Source organism: Mobula birostris, chromosome 5, assembly GCF_030028105.1.
Source record: "Mobula birostris isolate sMobBir1 chromosome 5, sMobBir1.hap1, whole genome shotgun sequence".
Taxonomy (NCBI): Eukaryota; Metazoa; Chordata; class Chondrichthyes; order Myliobatiformes; family Myliobatidae; genus Mobula; species Mobula birostris.
The window spans coordinates 28,871,860-28,890,517 of record NC_092374.1 but is presented as its reverse complement, the minus strand read 5'-3'; positions in this window follow the sequence as shown (position 1 = coordinate 28,890,517).

Genomic DNA, 18,658 nt, shown 5'->3' with positions numbered 1-18,658 from the left:
ATTGGTGTAGCTGTTTGCACAATGCTATTACGGCTCAGGCTGTCAGAGTTTGGAGTTCAATTCAGATGTCATTTGTAAGGAATCTGTATGTCCTCCCCGTGGAATGCGTTGGTGTTCTCTGCAGGCTCTGGTTTCCTCCCACAGTCCAAAGATACACCATTTACAATTGTTAATTGGTCATTGAAAATCAACCAGAGATTAGGCTAGGGTTCAACTGGGGTTGTTGGGAGGTGCAATGTGAAAGGCTGTAAGGGCCCAGTCCATGCTGTAACTCTAAATGCATAAATCAACAAAACATGCAAATTCTGGAAATCTGAAACAAAATACAAAATGCTGGAAATTTTCAGCAAGTGGGTTAGTATATACTATGTACTAGTATGTATATAGTGTAGAGGAGATTTACAAGGACGTTGCCTGGATTGGAGAGCGTGTCTTATGAGAACAGGTTGAGTGAACTTGGCCTTTTCTCCTTGGAGCAATGGAGGATGAGAGGTGACCTGATAGAGATGTCTAAGATGATGAGAGGCATTGATTGTGTGGATAATCCTTTTTCCTAGGGGTGAAACATAGTTTTAAGGTGCTTGAAAGGAGTTACAGAGGGGATGTCTGCGGTAGGTTTTTCACGCAGAGAGTGAGTGGTGAGTGCCTGGAATGAATGCACTGCTGGTGGCGGTTGTGGGGCAGATATAATAGGGTCTTTTAGGACACTCTTGGATAGGTACACAGAGTTTAGAAAAATAGAGGGCTATGTGGTAGGGTCATTCTAGCAGTTTCTAGAGTAGTTACATGGCCAGCACAACATTGAAGCTGAAGGGCTTGTAATGTGCTGTAGGTTTCTATATTTTACGTTCTATGTATATATGGAAAGAAAGATAAAATTAACCTTATCTATTTATGACCTTTCATTAAAACTATTGTCACCATTATGAATTCCAATGAAAGGCTGTTGATCTGGAATGTTAACTGTTTTTCTCTCTCCATAGATGCTTCTTGACCTGCTCAGTATTTCCAGTTTTCTGTGTTTATTTAAGATAATTTATATGTATTTATGTGCCTCTGCTGGTTGGTGTAAGTTGTGCACTAGGTGCACTGAAGCAGTTAACCAATGCAAATTCAAATACTTTGCTTTCCCCACATTCCTCTTAAGACAATAATGCACAAAGGAAAGGAAATGTTTAATTAGTTCCAGTTAATGTGTAAGGGAACAAATTATGTACAGTATATTGCATTGCTTGAATTAGTGGTCTTCATGGATCATGTTGACCTCAAAGTCTTGTTGAACCAACCATTTAATATTAAATATATTTACAATTAAAAGTTTAGCTTACAGTAACATTTAATTGAAGATTTTACAACTTTATTTTTTCCATATTTTGTTATGTGATGTTGCTTTGAGTCTGATACAGTGCTAAATCAGTCCAACTCCATTACCTGCTACTGTGGTAGCAAGTTATTGTTCAGGTGAAGGCAGCACGGTGGTGTAGCAGTTATGGCACCGGTGATCACCGATCAGAGTAAAGACTTTGTATATTCTCTCATGACCACGTGGGTTTCCTTTGGTTTCCTCATACATTCCAAAGATGTACGGGTTGGAGTTTTGGGCAAGCCATGTGTTGCAGAAGTCTGCCGACTCTTGTGGGCTGCCCAGCAGAATGCCCGCTGATTTGATTTGACATAAAACAACACATTTCACTGTATGTTTCAATGTAGAGCTGGAAGTGTTTGGCAGGTTCGCTCACGAAGACTGGATGAACTGTTCACTTCTGACATACAAACTACTTGAGTTTGCAAACCGTTCTCCAAAATGGGTTAGGGTTAAGGTTAACCCTATTGTAACCTGAGGAAGACCTGCATTGGGGTTCAAAATATCATTGTAATTATATACATTCCTGGTGAGATCACAACTGAAATGTTGTGTATGTGAGCTGTTATATGAATTGGCAGGACTAGAGCGAGTGCAAGAAAGATTTGCCAGCCTGATCCCTGTGATGAGGCTGTAAGGGGAATAAGGGTAGTTGTTGTATAAGGTATAGTAAACAGACTTAGTGAGACCACAGGCTGAGAGATAATCTCATTGAAGCATGGGGTGCAATAATTCCATTGGACTAGACAGGGTAAATGAATGGATCATGTTTCCACTGATTTCTGTGTCTAGAGTGCGTAAACTTTCCAGCTATTAAGAGATCAGCTATTTGATATGCTAAGTGATAATATCAATCTGATCTGTAAGCTCCTTTGAACTAAACAACTTAGCGAATGATGTCTGGTTTGAAATGAGCCAAACTAAACAACCTAGTGTCTTAAATTGCACCTCTTGAGCAATAAGTGTAAGCCAGTAAGTCTGCTTATAGATGCTGCTTGTTTTCAAAGTTGTCCTTTAAACGTCAAACTGAATCTTGTCCGTTACATTAAGTAGGGGTCCCCAACCATTTTTGCACTGCGGACCGGTTTAATATTGACAATATTCTTGCGGACTGGCCAACGGGGGGGCGGGGGTGGGGGGGGGTAGGGTTGCCAACGGGCAAGAGTAGCAGTCAAATACGTTCGGCTTACCCCGAGAAAGACTACAATGACCGTGAAGCCTTGCGCGGGCACCAGTGCACATGCGTGTATGTGCCAATTTTTTTCTACAAATCCTTTTTGGCGATTCTGTCGGGTGGGGGAGAGGGTTGTTAATCACCACCCTAATACACTCAATTTCATTTCTAAAAGGGTTTATCTAACGAATTTAATATTAAACACACAGCGCATATTTTCCTGGCATGAATATAGTGATAAGTCAATTATCAGTGGAGCTTGAAGTAAGTGTTGAACGAACTTCCAGTAGAAGTGGTAGAGGCAGGTTCGATATTACTTAAAGAAAAACTGGATAGGTATATGGGCAGGAAAGGAATGGAGGGTTATGGGCTGAGTGCAGGTCAGTGGGACTACGTGAGAGTAGTGTTCAGCACGGACTAGAAGGGCAGGGATGGCCTGTTTCCATGCTGTAATTGTTATATAAGTCACTTGTAAGTCAATAGCATCATAACATTTTAAGTAATGTTTGGATATTAAACACACAGCACATATTTTCCCTGTATGAACATTTAAAATCGTTGCAACATACCAATATTGCTGAATCAGTGGGAGCCCTGGGCTGAATACTTGTTCCCTGCGATACTCGAAGGGGGTTCCTTATGTCCAGTCTATTCCGCAATTTAGTTTTCGTTGCATTCATTGCAGAGATATGTTGAAAATGGAAGCAACATTTTCAGTGCTTTCGTGGCTGTCTCAGGATATTTAGCCTTGACTTTGATCCGGAATGCCGGCAGAGATGTTATGTCAAACATACTTTTCAGCCCACCATCATTTACAAGCTCGAGTTGATCTCCTTCCTGCGCTGACATGGATAACGCGCGGGTAATGACCTCGCGTGCGTTCAAGTTCAACAGTGCATGATGGAATGAGGAAAGGTGCAGCTGACTCATATTGCCAAACCATATTGTTTCCTTGCAGTCCGGTAGCACACCAGTACCGGTCTGCGGCTCAGTGGTTGGGGACCACTGACATTAAGGACTGAATACTGGCTCCTGTTTGCAAGAAGAAGCTAAACAGAGATAATTGGTTGGAAGCTGAAAAGCAATACTTTGATCTTTACAAGTGTCATCTGCTATGTTTCAAAAGCTGAGCTTGACAAAAAGTATGTCCATTCCAACATCAAGATAACCCTTCCTACTATTCTTTCTGCAATATCTGTGTGTTTTTTGCATCTGACCACCTGGAAGGGACTTGACTGACTTCATTTCAGAGTAAAACACTTCTCCAGTTATGTTCTAATTTGTCAATTGAGATCACATGTAGCATGATCAACCTCCTTCTGACTCTGGCAAGAGTGTTAATATATATGAACCAAAGCTAATGTATGTTGATACCTTTGCAGGAAAAAAATGGAGATTGAGAAATGCGACTGGAAACTGAGCATTTGGGTGGGTCTGTGGTGAAGAAGTGCCATGCATGTGCGGTATTGTGTAGATGGGTTTGTGAAAATTACTGCAGTTACTTTTGTCTGCAAGCCATTGCATGAAAGAATTGAATCAGTGTGATCATCTGAAGTGCTCTGGACTTGGTTATATATTCTAGTGGCTGATAAGGATTGGCAGTCATGGAACTGATAAGTTGTTCATTGTTATTGGGAATTGAGTGAGGGGGGATTAAATTTATTCTTCAGTGACTACATTTCTCACAGCATATCCTTTTTTTTTCTATTCCCTGATGCTGTACACCACCCCACCACCTTCCACGTTCCAGCTGCAGCTGCTCAGTCTGTGACCCAGGCCAGGCAGTCTTGAACTTCTCCGAACAGAGGGCCAGGCTGGGGTGATGGCTGTGCCTGGCATTGTTTGGGTGGGACATGGGACAGGTGAGGTAGTGGTGGTGTAATTCTGCTGAATCGCTGCAGATCTTAGTTTAATAGGCAAATTGATCGTTTTTGGTGACATCAGTACCAGGGTCGGAAAAGATGCGGAACATGGATCATTAAAGCATGATATGGGCCATTGGGTCCATGATGTTGTGCCGACCTATTAACCTACTCTAAGGTCAATCTAACTCTACTCTTCCACACAGTCCTCCATTTTTTATCATCCATGTGCCTATCTGAGAGTCTCTTAAATGATCCCATTATATCTGTCTCTACCACCACCCTTGGCACTGTTCCATACACTCAATACTCTCTGGCGAGGGGACAACAACCTTGCCTCTGACATTCCCCCTATACTTCCCCCATTTACCTTAAAATTATGAGAAAGCCTGGATCAACAAGGAGAAAATAGGGAATACCAACTTGAGCAGAGCTATTCTCCTGGCACAAAATTTGGAGCATTCTCTTCTCATAAGCAACAGGTGATGTTCTGCAAAGGCCTACCAGTCTGGAACAGTCTTTGTGAGGGTTGATTGTGAGGAACTTCCTGCTTGAGTCCTCAATCTCCATTTGCAGATAGGCCTGTGATGAGTCAATTTTTGAAAACCTCTCCATGCCTGCCAAGTATGCAAAAATGTCTTCTATTTGTGGCAGGGTATACTGCACAGTACACTGCACTGGGTTGATACTTAACTTGAAATCCCCACAGATGGGAACGGCTCCGGCCTTCCTTTTCTTGATCACATGGACAATAGGTGTGGCCCAATTGCTCCACTCAACCTTGAAGAAAATTTCAGATGCTTCCAAGCTCTGGAGTTGAGTATCCACTTTAGGATGTCATGCGCAAGGACATGCTTTATGGAATCTTGGTGTGGCTGCTTCATCCAGTTCAATTCTGGCCTTCCTGCCTTTGAGTTTACCAATAGCCTTCTCAAATGCCTTATGATTAGCATTAAGCAGCTGTGACAGTCTCTGGTTAGTGCTACCATTTGGGCTGCCATTGACTGTTGATGTCACACTGAAAACTTTAATTGAGTGCCAGCCTAGTTGGATTTTTCTCAACCATTCAGGTCCAAAAAATGCTGGCCCTCCACTTTTCAATACATAAAACTCTTAACTGTTGTGCTTTCCTGCAATATGTCACATTTACTTTCAGTTTGCCTTTGGGAAACACTTTTATACCTGTGTAAGTCTTTAGCGTCACTGAGGTCTTCTCTAATAGTAGCTTAGAAAACAGTCCATTGTAGTCAGCCTTGGGAATTATAGACAAAGCTGGTCCTGTATCCAGCTCCCAGAGATATCTATTGTGATCCAGGTGATTTTGAGATCTGCTTCAGTTATGGTATGCAGTTCTGGGCATGATAGTTCACTTATGTCAGATCCTATGTTCCCTGATTCTGGTTTACATCCAGTAACTTTATGTATTTGCTGAGTTTTATGTTTAAGAATTTTCACTTGGTTGTGCTTTTTGTCTGCCTTGCATATTCTCTCTATGTGACCTTGTCTGTAACAGTTTCTGCAGACTTTTTCTTTGAACCAACAGTCATTTGCATGATGGGAGGATTTGCCACATCGATAACATTTTTTGCTTTTTGCACCATTCATATTGTAAACTCTTTTTCTGTTCTTCTGCTGCAGTCTTGTTATTTTGGCTGGAGTGCTGTTACCAACAGGGATCAGTGCTGGGACTTCTGTCCTTTATAACGTATCCAATTCAGAGAAAAATATGGGTGGGCTGAATGGTAAAATCGCAGATGACTCTATAATTGGGGAAGTTGTTGGATATGAGAGAGGTAATCAAAAGGCAAAGGAGGATCAGTTGTAAAATGGCAGAGGGAGTTTAATCTGAACGAGTGTGAGGGTTTGCCCTTCGTGGAGTGAAGTGTTAAAGGTAAGTAGTCTGAAAAAGGCAGAACCTTTAAAAACACTGATGTATAAAGTATTCCTGGGCTTTTAGTCTACAGCTCCCTGAAAGTGGGCAACAGAGTGGATAGAGAAGTAAAGAGGTTGTATGGCATACAGTGCGTGTAAGTTGTCAAGTCATGTTGAAGCTATATAAAACTTTGATTAGGGCACATATGAAGTGATCTGTGCAGTACTAGTTGCAATTTTTTTTTGGAGTGACAGAGGCTGAGGGGAAAATTGATAGAGGTACATAAAATAATGAGAGCCTCAGACGGAGCAAATGTAATTGAAGGCAGAATATAATATAGTATTATAGGTATGATTCTTGGCAGTATGGAGGATCAGAGAGATCTTGGGGTCCTTGTCCATGGGACACTCAAAGCTGCTGCGCAGGTTGACAGTGCTAAGAAGGCGTGTGGTGTGTTGGCATTCATTAACAGTGGGATTGAGTTCAAGAGCCGTGAGGTATTGTTACAGCTGTATAAGACCTTGGTCAGATGTCACTTGGAGTACTGTGTTCAGTTCTGGTCACCTACCTACAGGAAGGATGTGGATACTATGGAGAGAGAGTGCACAGGAGATTTACAAGGTTGTTGCTTGGAATGGAGAGTGTGCCTTATGAGAATAGGTTGAGTGAACTTGGCCTTTTCTCCTTGGAGCGATGGAGGATGAAAGGTGACCTGATAGAGGTGTACAAGAAAATGAGAGGCATTGATCGTGTGAATAGTCAGAGGCTTTTTCCCAGGGCTGAAACGGTTAACATGAGGGGGCAGGATTTAAAGGTGCTTGGGAAGTAGATAGAGAGGGGATGTCAGGGGTAAGTTTTTCACACAGTGGTGGGTGCATGGAATGCACTGCCAGCGATGGTGGTGGAGGCGGATACCATAGGATCTTTTAAGAGACTCTTAGACAGGTACATGAAGCTTAGAAAAATAGAGGGCTATGCAGTAGGGAAATTCTAGGCGGTTTCTAGAGTAGGTTACATGGTCGGCACAACATTGTGGGCCGAAGGGCCTGTAAAGTGCTGTAGATTTCTATGTCCTATGTTCTAAATAGTCAATGTCTTTTTCCTAGGGAAGAGATGTTATACACTAGAGGGCATAGATTTAAAGTGAAAGAGGGGGTTTAAAGGAGATTTACAAGGCTAGTTTGTACCCCTGCCCTCCCCACAGCAAATGGTAGATGCCTGGAATGCGCTGCTAGAGGAGATGGTGGTTCCGGATTCAATGGTGACATTTAAGAGGCATTTAGACAGGTGAGTGAGCTGGCAGGGAATGGAAGGATAAGTTTAAGACCATAAGACATAGCAGCCGAATGAGACCATTTGGCCATCGAGTCAGCTCTGCCATTCAGTCATGGCTGATCCTTTTTTCCCCTTTTCAGCCCCACTCCCCAGCCTTCTCCCTGCAGCCTTTGATGCCATGTCCAGTCAAGAACCGATTAAGCTTAAATACACCCAACGACCGGGCCTCCACAGCTGCTTGTGGTAATGAATTCCACAAATACACCACCTTCTGGCTAAAGAACTTTCTCCACATCTCTGTTTTAAATAGACACTTCTCTATCCTGAATCTGTGTTGTCCTGTTCTAGGCTCCCCCACCATAGGAAACATCCTTTCCACATCTACTCTGTCTAGGCCCTTCAACATTTAAAAGATTTCAATGGGGTCCCCCTCATCCTCCTAAATTCCAGCGAGTACAGACCCAGAGCCATCAAATGTTCCTCATATGATAACCCTTTCATTTCGGGAATCATCCTGGTGAACGTCCTCTGAACTCTTTCCAATGCCAGCACATCTTTTCTGAGATGAGTTGAAAATTGTTCACAATACTGAAGGTGCGGCCTCGCCATTGCCCGGTGGAACCCCAGCATCACATCCCTGCTCTTGTATTCTGGAGCTCTTAAAACGAATGCCTGTCCCTTTGCATCTCAGATCTTTGCATTTTCTCCGTTTAAAAGATAGTCTGCGCATTTATTTCTACTACTATAGTACATGACCACGCATTTTCCAACATTGTACTTCATTTGCCACTCTCATGACCATTCTCTGAACCTGTCTACGTCCTTCTGCAGGCTACCTGTTTCCTCAGCACCACCTGCCCTCCACCAATCTTCAAATCACCTACAAACTTGGCAACAAAACCATCTATTCCACCATCTCATCTTTGATATACAGCATAAAAAGAAGCGGTCCCAACACCGACCCCTGCGGAACACCACTCGTCACTGGCAGCCAACCAGAAAAGGATCCTTTTATCTCACTCGCTGCCTCCCACCAATCGGCCAATGCTCTAACCATGCCAGTAACTTTCCTGTAATGCCATGGGGTCTTTACTTGCTAAGCAGTATCAGGTGTGGCACCTTGTCAAAGGCCTTCTGAAAGTCCAAATATACAACATCCACTGCATCCCCTTTAGCTATCCTATGTGTAATCTCCTCAAGGAATTCCAACAGGGTCATCAGGCAAGATTTTCCCCTAAGGAAACCATGCTGACTTTGTACTACCTTGTCCTGTGTCACTGAGTACTCCACAACCTCTCCTTAACAATTGACTTTAACATCTTTGCAACCACTGAGGTCGGACTAACTGGTCCATAATTTCCTTTCTGCTTCCTTCCTCCTTTCTTAAAGAGTGGAGTGACATAGAGTTTAATTTGGTATTGTGGTCAGCACAGATTTAGTGGGGCCAAAGGGCGTGTGTGCGGTGCTGACCTATAATCAATCAAAGGCATGGATTTAACGTACTTACTGAAAACATCATAAGCAAAAGAGAATGTTTTTTTCAGCAAAACTTTTAAGTTCTAGAATATTTTGTCTGAAAGGAGAATTGAAGTATAATCGAGGAATTTTGAAATGCACTTTTAAACAATTACGGCGCTATGAGGAAAGGCAGGGAAATTGCACCAACTTAATAGTTATTTTGAAGCTAAGGCACGTACTCAAAAAAAATCATCATTAAATCAAAGGATTGCTTAGGAAATTGCATTTGAATCATTGTATTCAGCTATAATGAAAGTTTCTTTTATTTATTCATTTATGGGATGTGGGTGTCACCAGCTAAGCCAGCAGTTATGGCCCATCCCTATGCTGCCTAGTGCAGGTATAGATTATGTGAGGAAGCATAGACTTGCAACACCATAATGTCTGGATGTATCCCCAGTTTTCTGTGTACTGCATATATTTAAAATCAGACTCTTTTAATACAGGGAAGCTTATTGCCCAAGTGTTGAATTGCATAAGCTGTGTGATATCATTAGTTTATGTACTCAGTGAGTAATCATAAAAGAAACATTAAATGGAGAAGTTCCAGTTGATTGCAGAAGCCACATGTTAGTTTTTTCATTTTAGATGTGTCATATTATTGAATGGTGAAATGAGAGCCTGTACACTGCACCAGCTTTTGTGTAGAACAGCCTGCTGTATAATCTTTCAGAATCAAGACACACAATGGAACTACACCAATGTTATTTCACAAAACTCATTAATGATGTTACCCTGCTGCTTAAGTTGTCTTCTGCCACAATATTTACCTGTACCAGATTTATTTTAACCTTTCCTTACTGATTTCAATCATGTACATTTTTGATGAACGTGATTAAACATTTAGAAATACACTTGTATTTATGAGGGGAATTATGGCACCGGAATAACTCTAAGTGCTTTAAAGTCGAGCGATTTCACTTAGATTGTAGGAAAACTTCCAGCCATTTAGTGCATAGTAAACTCTCGTAAGTGGGAAGCGAGAAATGGGAATGTGTTGAACAGGAGTGTGGTTAACGTTATTTAATTTGTTTTTATGCTTTGAGTGAATAAATGTTGGCCAGGAAATTAAGTTGGGATCAGAAGACATAAGAGCAGAATTACACCATTGAGACTGCCTTGCCACTTAATTATGGTTGATTTATTTTTCCCTCTCAATCCGTTCCCCTGCCTTCTCCCTGTAAACTTTGATGCCCTTACTAATCAAGAAACTATCAACCTCTGCTTTAAATATACCCTCCACAGCTGTCTGTGGCAATGGATTCCACAGATTCATCACCCTCCAGTTGAAAAAATTCCTTCTCTCTGAACTAAAGGGGTGTCCTTCTAGTCTGAGGCTCTGCCCCCCTGGACATGGTGAAGATGTTTCCAAAGTGGAACAGCCTTGTACTACTCTATTTAAGAACTTCAATATTCAGTAGGTAATTTGCAAAGCATTCAGCATCACAATCTCATGACATCATTTTGTGAAAATAATGTGGAGCCACTTAATTATTTTAAAAATGGCAATTTTTTTTCAGGAAGAGGTACAGTCGACATTTCGGGCCAAGACCCTTCGTCCTGACGAAGGGTCTCGGCCTGAAACGTCGACTGTACCTCTTCCTATAGATGCTGCCTGGCCTGCTGCGTTCACCAGCAACTTTGTGTGTTGCTTGAATTTCCACCATCTGCAGAATTCCTCGTGTTTAAATATTTTTTTCAGTCTACATTGGGCGCTAGCTTTCATAATGTAGTTTAGTCTTTGGAGACAATCAGTCACAGCATTCCAGTGACTTATTGATCCAAACTGGATTCATAGCTGATCTTGCATGATGTTCTAGTTCTGTAATGTAGGGATAGACTTTTAGTTACGTTGTAGGAAATATAATTAAGTTGTTAAAAAGCAGGGAGTAATGTAATCCTTATGCTTTGGTAAGAATCAATTTTGGCAGCATTGCATTGAAATGTATAATTATTTTCCTTGTGGTTTAACTCTCTTGTGCTTGTTTACATTTTAAGATGATCATCTAGATACATGAAATTGTTCAGTGTGTTTTTTAGTAGTTGCATCTTTTAACAATTATACCTTTCTGGAAACTTTTTGATTTCATTGACAGGTAACGCATTACTTGCATATGGCTATCTTGGTTAATTTAAGCAATGGGATTTGATTGAAATGTGTGTTTTCAGTAAACTGGTATAAGAAGGCCAAGTCATGTTAGTTTGCTCTCTTTAATCTTTTGTTCTCCCCCTGCCACCAGACTCTGTCTTTTGCTCTTTCTCCTTTTCCTTTCCCCTCATTTTGTTGTCGTAATACTTAATAAAAACTCTCATAAGCAACATCGTAAGAATTATGCCTCATTCTTGACTTACGAAGAACCTTGGGTCAAAAACATCAGGATCGAACCACAGGAATTCCCTTGTCAGGATTTTGAGGTTCTAGTGATGGCAAGTAACTAGTGTTTACTTTGAAACTGTCCAACATCTGGACTACTCATATATATAGCTAAGTCCAAAAGCTGCTATTAATGATTCCTTCCCTGTAATTCTGGTGTAATCAGTGGATTCAGAAAATTTCCAACAATATCTTATATAGCTTTAATGTCCCAAGAACATAGAAGGGTACCGCACAGGAACGGGCCATTTAACCCACAATGTTGTGCCGAACCAGCTTAAAAGCAAATCAGAAATGCCCAAATATTAAATCTGCAGATGCTGGAAATCCAAGCAACACACACAAAATGCTGAAGGAATTCAGCAGGCCAGGCAGCATCTACAGAAAAAAGTACAGCCGATGTTTCAGCCAAAACCCTTCGGCAGGACTCTCTCCTACCTACACAATGTCAATCTCCCTCCATCTTCCTTGCATTCATGTGCCTATCCGAACGTCTCTTACAAGCCTCTAATGTACTTACCTCTACCACATTACCAGGCACTGCAATCCAGGCATCCACGACTCCCTGAGTAAAAACTTACACCTCATTTCCTCCTTGAACCTACCACCTCTCACCTTCAATGCATGCCCTCTGGTGTCAATCCTGGGAAACGGATACTCGCTGTCCACTTTATCCATGGCTCTCATAATCTTATAAACCTCTATCAGATCTCCCCTCAGCCTCTGGCGTTCCAGAGAAAACAACCCGTGTATCTGTCCTCTTGTGATAGCACATACTCTCTAAACCGGGCAGCATCCTGGAAAACCTCTTCTGCACCCTCTCCAAAGCTTCAACATGCTTCCTATAGTGGGGCAACCAGAACTACATACAATACTGAAGATGTTGCCTGATCAGTGTTTTACAGCATAACCTCTTTACTTTTGAACTCCATGCCTCTACTAATAAAACCAAGCATTCCATAGGCCTTCTTTAACCACCATATCAGGCTGGGTAGCCACTTCCAAGGAGCTAAGAACTTGGAGGACATTACCAAATGTAAATTGATATTAGTAACATGCACAAAATGCTGAAGGAACTTAGCAGGCCAGGCAGCATCTATGGAAGAGAGGAAACAGTTGACGTTTCGGGCCAAGACCCGGTCCTGATGAAAGGTCTTGGACCGAAATGTTGACTGCTTCCTCCCTTCGGCAGATGCTGCCTGGCCTGTTGAGTTCCCCCATCGTTTTGTGTGTGTTATTTTGATTTCCAGCATCTACAGATTTTTCTCTATCTAATTTGATATTAGGCCATGTACTAGTTGGCAGAAAGAAGCTTGTTCAGTGAAATTGATTTTTGGGTGCATTTGTAAAGAAAGATTGAGCGGTTTCGGGAGTAGATTCAGGAGTGAAAAGCCTTTACAGTTGAAGCATGGTTGTCAGTTAAATTTGGGGATGTGAAGAAGACCAGAACTGAGACATTGTAATTGTTGTGGGATGGAACATTAGAGAGGTTTGGTAAATGAACATTTTAAATTTAGTGGATAAAGTCTTTTCCCCAAAATAGTTGGAAGCCAGTGTGCATTTATAAACCTAGTGTTCCGTAATTAGTGAATTGGACATTGGCAGTGGAGTTCTTGGACAGTAGAGTAAGAGGGACTGGCTAGTGTGCAGCAGAATAGAAAAATATTGAGATGACCAAACCTTGAATCAGATTTTTAAGATCTAATAAGCAAGAGTAAAATCACGCTATCTTTTTGAGGTGCACTTAGGTGATCTTGGGGATACTGTGTATGCATTTTTTAAAAGCTCACCAGGTTCAGTTTCAGGCATTTTCCAAGCAGGTGTGTTTATCTCTAGCATGACTGCAAATTACCTTGAAAAGTAGCTTCTCTGAGGCATATCGTTAATTTTTGGAATGATACCAAGTTAGTAATTCAGATGTATATGACTCTGTTTATCAGTTGTAATTCTCTCATTAAATTACAAAATTAATGTAGAATTTAAAATTACATTTGTTTTAAATGTTATATTTCTGCTTCCCTAACTTTATGTGTATGGTTAGCGGCGGACCAATCGATTCAAAGAGAGAGAGCTTCGCACAGGTTGGGAAGAAGATTTTTAAAAAGGGGTATTTTGTGGGGATCAGCGCATTAGTGACAGACCAATCGATTCACAATTCATTAACAGGAGCAAATAAAAGTAAAGTGGGGTCAAAGCAGAGCGGTCATTGTGTGAGGGGACCAGTGTAGGAGTGGGAACTTGAGGCTTTGGAGAGGAGGCACAAGTAAGCAGCAGGCAAGGCTTTTGTAGTGGTTGAATAAAAAGTCACTAAATTACAGCTAATTGAATAAAGTAGGGATGATGCAGGATCAGGTAATGTGCTGTAGCTGCATGATGTGGGAGCTGGTGGACCCCATTGTGGTTTCTGGTGACTGCTTGAGGAACTCAGGCTCAAAGATGATGACCTGGAATCTGAGCATCAAACACGGCAGCACATCGAGGAGGGGGAGAGTTACCTAGATTAGTCACACCCATTAGATTAGCTGCCTCAAATTCGGTCTGTGGTCGCGGATAAAAGAGTGCAACTGTGAGTGAGGCGGACTGTGGGATCTAAGAGACAGTGCTGGAGGAGCCTCAGCCCTTGAGCTTGTCCAACAGGTCTGAGATTTTTGCTCCCTGTGTGCTTGACAGTGGGGGCTGTAGGAAGGATGAGCAACCTAACTGTGGCACTGTAGTTCAGGGAGCCATTCAGGGACTCAGAGCCAGCTAGGGACTAAATTAAAAAGCAGAACCAAAAGAGTGGTAATCTCTGGATTACAACCAGAGCCACGTGCAAATTGACATAGGGTCAAGAAGATTAGAGAGTTAGATGCATGGCTCAAGGCTTGGTGTGGGAGAAGTGGGTTTGAATTCATGGGAAAAAGGCACCAGTATTGGGGAAGGAGGGAGCTGTACCAATGGGATGGCTCCACCTGAAGCATGATGGGACCTGGATCCTAGCGAATCAGGCCGTGGATAGGGCTTTAAACTAAATAGTAGGGGGTGGGTTCAACAGATTGGAGAAGTATCAATGAAGTAACAAAGAAAAGTGTGGATAAAGATGAGGAAAAAAACACAAGATAAAAAAGAGAAAGGAGTAAATGATTACAAGATTTTAAAAGCACAATGAGTGTAAAGGGACTTTATTTGAATGCAGGTAGGATTTGAAACAAGGTCAGTGAACTTGTGGCTCAAATCAGTACAAAGAGTATGGTTTAGTGGCCATTACAGATGTGGGGTGGAGAGGATTGGAATTAAATATCCAAGGATATGAGGTAATACGGAAGGATAGGCAGGAAGACGAGGGAGGTGGGGAGGTGCTCTTAATTAAAGATGAGAGGGCGACAGTGAGAGACGATGTAAGATGTTAGGAGCAGAATATTGAATTGATCTTGGTAGAGGTTAGGAGTAGTAAAGGGAAAAACTCACTGGTGGGAGTTGTCTATCGGCCACCGAATAATAATATTATAGTGACACAGGCAATAATCAGAGGAATACCTGAGGCATGTAAGAATGGAACAACAGTTATCATGGGGACTTTAACTTGCACATAGATTAGGTTAATTGTTGGTCGGGGCAGTCCTGAAGAGGACTTTATAGAATGCATCCGTGTTGGCTTTCTTGAACAGCATGTTACTGAATCTACAAGGGAATGTGCTATCTTAGATCTGGTCCTGTGCAATGAGACAGGTAAAATTAGTGATCTTGTAGTTAGGGATCCTTTTGGAAGGAGTGATCACAGTATGATTGAATTTCTCATACAAATGGAGAGTGCAATAGTTCAATCTAAAACCAATGTATTATGCCTAAACAATGGAGAATACAATGGGATGAGGGAGGATTTGGCTAGTGTAGACTGGGAACACAGGCTATATGATGGGGCAGTTGAACAGTGGAAGACTTCCAAAGAGATTTTTCATGGTGCTCCCATGATTTTTCCGTGGGAGAATGCTGCGGACTGGCACATTCTCGGCTGCAGGAGTACGTGCTGAGGGACGCACTGAAACTCGGTGCAGCCGCTGCAAGGGCCCGGTGGGGAAGGACCACAGTTTAGGTTTCTTCTCCTGCTGGAGTGGGAGGGGTCGAGTGACGGGGAGCATACCCCTCAACAATGATGTGGTAAAGTGAACCAATGGAGTGCCACATGGTTGGCCAAAACCATGGATATGTACAGACCATAATGGAATGTATGTAAAGGATGGAAAGTTATTGAATAGTTTATTGTATATAATTTTATTTTTGAATAAAGTATATTTTGAAATTTTAAAAAGATGTGTAGGTCTCACCTACCACCTGCTACCTTGTACAGCTTGCCCTTCACACACCTCCTTATTCTGGCTTCTGCCCGCTTCCTTTCCAGTCCTGATGAAAGGTCTCAACCCAAAATGTCGACTATTTCTTCTCCTCCGTAGATGCTGCCTGACTTGCTAAGATCCTCTAAAATTTTGTGTGTATTACTTGGTAGTATAATCAATGTCTTTTAAGACTTCCATGGAACAAGTTATACCTGTTGGAATTAATCTAAATCAGTAAAATTGAGATTTGCATCTTTGCTGATTGTGAAAGAAAATAACTTGAAAATTCTTTCCTTAGATTCTTGATGATCGGAGAAATATGTTGGAACAGATGTGATGGAGCAAAATCAAGCAGGTTACAAGAGTTTAAATTACTGTTGCGCTCTGTTCTGAATGATTATTGAACACAGTGAATCCATACCACCTTTCAGAAGGATGGATTCATTTATGTTTTTGGCAGATCAAAACTGACAATCAGTTTAAGTAAAATTGGCCAAGCTGGGAAGAAACTAGATGGCCAGGAGGAAATACATTGTTTCCTCCAGGTGCTCTGGTTTCCTCCCACAGTACAAAGATATGCAGGTTGGTAGGTTAATTGGTCACCGTAAATTGTCTTGTGATTAGGTTAGTATTAAGTGTGTGGGTTGCTAGGCAGTGCCCAGCAATGTGGGTTGTTGGGCTGGAAGGGGCTGTTCCACACTGCATCTCTAGATTAAAATAAATATATTCTATGGATGTCCGCTTAAAAGAAACTATTCAAACACATCTGTATCGCCACATTTACCTCCTAGTTCAACTGTCACCCAAAATACAGATAAAGCCGCACACGACAATGTAATTTATCAGTAAATGTAAAGTGGGAGACATTTACATTACTTGCATTTCAATTTTTTTTGAGCATTTGGTCAAAAATGTGTAAGAAAATTACGTATTGGATTCTTAAAAACATAGTTACTAAGATGTCCAGGATAAAGCTAATCAGTATTTTAAATTTTAATTCTCCCCCACCAGATCCAAGGACATTTAGAAAAGATTGTGTTTTGTGAGCTTTTGCTATCTTGCCATGAATTAGAATGTAAGAAGGAAGACAAAGAAACAAATAAACTTACCATGAGTGTTATTGAGACAGCACACCCTTTGAGAAAGTTGATTCTTAATCTGAATTAACTCAATTAAGGGATTTAATGGTATACTGTGTTTATTATCTTCCTACATGGAGATAGTTTGTGTCACTAGAGCTAATTGATTCTGATTACAACTATGTTCATACAGCTGTACAGTAATGCAGACAATTTCAAATTTTTTTTTCAAGCCATATTCGGCAGTCTTGTACACCTGTTGTCTGAATTAGGCCTGAGCTCGTCCAGGTAAGATAAAAAGAAAAATTTGCAGATACTGGAAATCCAAGCAACATACCTCCTGATGATCTTGATCTGAAAGTTCGACTGCTTATTCTTTTCCGTTGATGCTGCCTGGCCTGCTCCCAGAAGACTTTATTATCACCAAGAAAATGCTAAAAACAAAATAAATACAAACATTACACAAGACATAACATACAATATTACATAATTTAAAACAATGGCTATTAAAACTAAAACATCAAGCCATCTTAGAAGTTTCCTCCCTTAAGCAGCTAATCTGAATGACCATTCCAGTTACACCCCCTGCCCACCGTATCTCTGTTCATCAGTGACCTCAGTCACTGTACTGTAAACACTTAAAACCATTTTTATAATGGTGTTCACATTGTAAATGCATGGTGGTAATTGTGATTTTTGCATGCTTTATTCCATATCTATACTTTAGCTTCTAACTTTATTTTTTATATCTTTTTTACTCTTTATAATTATTGATTGTTGTTTCTTGTTGCATGTCACACCAACACACCACAACAAATTCCTAATATGTGTAAATGTATACAGCGAATAAAGTTGATCTTTGTTGCTAACATGCAACCACTGGAAAATTATTTGATATAAACACTAAAGACAGTAATGTGGACATTGAGGTGCATGATTTGCTGAAAGTGGTGCCCCAGATGGTCAGATGTTGAAAAAGGCATTTGACGTGTTGGCTTTTAGCCAGGCATCAAATAAAGGAGTTGGAACATTACTTCTTCAGCTGTCCATCTAATTTCAATGTTGACTGAGGCCTGGGCAAGGTTGTATGGAAGACCGGCAGTTGCCCATGCTGCAAATCTCCCCTCTCCATGCCACCGATGTTGTCCAAGAGAAGGGGACTAGGACCCATACAGTCTGGCACCGGTGTCGTTGCAGAGCAATGTGTGGTTAGGTGTCTTGCTCAAGGACACAACACACTGCCTCAGCTGAGGCTCAAGCTAGTGACCTTCAGATCACCAGACCGACACCTTAACCACTTGGAACATTGCTTTGTAGTTGTGTAAGTCATCTGGAGTACTTTGTACAGTTTTAGTCAAAAGTTACAGTTTTGTTACAGAAAATATGTGGTTAAACTGGAAAGAGTTGAGAAATGATTTATTAGTATAAATGCCAGGATGAGCTGGCCTGAGTTATAGGGAAAGTTGGCCAGGCTAAGTCTTTGTTTCTTTGAATGTGGGAGAATGAACGTGAATTAATGTCAATGTTTAAAATTAGGAGATGCATAAATAAGTTGGACGATAACATTCTTTTTTCCTTAAGGTAAGGGGGAGCCTGGAACTATTGGACATAAGTTTAGGGTGGGGGTAAAATTTAAAACAGATGCAAGGGGCAACTTTTGCATGTGGAGGATGGTATTTCAAATGAGCTCCCAGAGAAAGTGGTTGAGACAGTTTCAATGGTATTGTTTAAGAAGCTTGTGTGTACATGAAAGGGAGGGGTCTGATGGGATATGGGCCAAGTGCATTAAATTGGGATGAGCAGGATGGGAGATGTGGTTGGCATGGG